A 2,164-nucleotide genomic window follows, 5' to 3' on the forward strand; every position below is an offset into this window, starting at 1 on the left:
TGTTTATCTCTCCCCCCCTCTCTCTCTCTTTCTCTCTCTCTCTCTCTCTTTCTCTCTCTCTCTCTCTCTCTCTCTCTCTCTCTCTCTCTCTCTCTCTCTGGGCGTCTTGTGGCCATAGTTGGAACACAGACAGCTGTAGAGAGGCCAACTACACTGCACGCTCACTGGAGGTGCTGAATGCTGTGACGCAACTCGGCAGGTGAGATTTTGTTGTGTTGAAGTCTCTCTCTGTGTCCCTGTTTCTGCATCTCTCTCGGTCTCATTCAAACGAGAAGGGTCACCTTTGTCTTCCATCTTTTTGTTCTTTTGAAAGAAAAAAAATTGTCTTAAAAGAGGAATCGACGTGATTTGTAACTGTTAAATCTCAACAGAACAAACACAAACATACACACACAGCACTTTAAACATAATATGCAGTCTATGAGCAGGATTAGGCTGTGTAGTCGCGGAAAGTAGAACGCACCTCACAAAGGTCCAATGAGAGCGTAGGTATCGTCTGTGTCAGTGGGGGAAAGTGTGTCGTAAACTCTCAACACATTGTCAGGGCTAGAAGAGCGTGAGCCCTCGTTACAGTGTTATTTTATCCAGTCTTCTACCTTTTTACAAGAAGAGTTTCATTAACGAAGGGGTGTGAGAATGGGTTCATCCTTTGCTGAGCGCTAAAGACTTTTGATTGGCTGCTGGGTTACTATAGTTGTAAGTGGTGACAACAGAGATTGGATAAACGAGCAAGCCGCCAAGTTGATCACTGTGTTCGTGTTCATTGCGTGCGGTCATAACGGTTTCAACTGCTTATTTCGTTATTGAAGAAACTTTCATGAGCCCTTCACTACCCACCGCCACTGGGCGGTTTTATTCCGCCACCGACACAATTGAGACTATTTGATTGGCGCTTCCACCAACCCTGCCTGGCAGGATCAACTCGGGCTTAAAGGGATGAATATCCCAACAAAAAGACAGAGATGCTCGATAATAATAGTGTATTCTCCCCAGTCGGAATTCGAACTTGAGTCTCCTGGGTGCGACAACGAAACGCCTTTTCGCTACACTACAGACGTCGGTGCGTGTACATTTTATCTGAGAAAAGTGGAGACCCAAAAAAATCGTAATATCTACCAAAATGTTAAAAGTGCTTTAAATTCTGCGTAGTGTACTTTCTATATTGCAGCATCACCACACAATATTGCAATTACGGTTGTGCTTAATGTGTTCCGAGCACTAATATGACCTTTGCAGTTGAGAGCGCCGTAAAAACACTTACCGGATAAAAATAGGGCTGTGGATAACATAATTATTATTATAGACCGCACAAAAAGTGTTTGACTTAATGTAGAGTCTGTGTCTGTGGTGTAGTGGTTGTAGGCGCTCCACCGTCGCAGACAGAGGACGTGTCTTTGATATTTTTGTGGGGAGATGAACAATTACATTTTTAACAAGTATCTTGTCTGTCTGTTGGGATGTTGGCGTCGGTGGCCTAGTGGTAAGGCTCTCGGACTCGCAACCATAAGGGCGTGGGTTCGAATCCCGTCAGGGGCCCGACGTTGTGTCCTTGGGAAAGGCACTTTGCACAAATTTTCCTCACTTCACCCAGGTGGAAATGGGTACCCGGCTATAGACAGTGAACGATCTTGTCAGTTTGATAGTGTTTGAGCGTGTGAAATCCGCAGCTTGCACTGTATGCTTCCGCGGAAGCTGAGAATGTTTCTGAGTGTTCTCAGAGGGTCTGCTGGGGTAATAATACTTGTAAAACGTATAGAGCATGCTCTTGAGCATGGATGTGAGCTGTATAAATGCAATTATTATTATTAGTAGTAGTAGTAGTAGTAGTAGTATTATGTTGTATCCCTCTCAGCCTGGGTCTGTCTGCTGGGGTGTTGTATCCCTCCCTCTCAGCCCGGGTCTGTCTGCTGGGATGTTGTATCCCTCTCAACCCGGGTCTGTCTGCTGGGATGTTGTATCCCTCTCAGCCCGGGTCTGTCTGCTGGGATGTTGTATCCCTCTCAGCCCGGGTCTGTCTGCTGTGATGTTGTATCCCTCTCAGCCCGGGTCTGTCTGCTGGGATGTTGTATCCCTCTCAGCCCAGGTCTGTCTGCTGGGATGTTGTATCCCTCTCAGCCCGGGTCTATCTGCTGGGATGTTGTATCTCTCTCTCTCTCTCTCTCTC

At 46.4% G+C, this 2,164-nt stretch overlaps 1 protein-coding gene across 1 annotated transcript in view; it reads left to right on the plus strand.

The window, feature by feature from the left end:
- LOC101849721 (sodium- and chloride-dependent glycine transporter 2) overlaps positions 1-2,164 on the plus strand; it is a gene marked incomplete in the record, with an annotated part of 16,677 nt that overhangs the window by 444 nt on the left and 14,069 nt on the right.

This window comes from Aplysia californica, unplaced genomic scaffold (genome assembly GCF_000002075.1).
Source record: "Aplysia californica isolate F4 #8 unplaced genomic scaffold, AplCal3.0 scaffold00551, whole genome shotgun sequence".
NCBI classification, from domain to species: Eukaryota; Metazoa; Mollusca; class Gastropoda; order Aplysiida; family Aplysiidae; genus Aplysia; species Aplysia californica.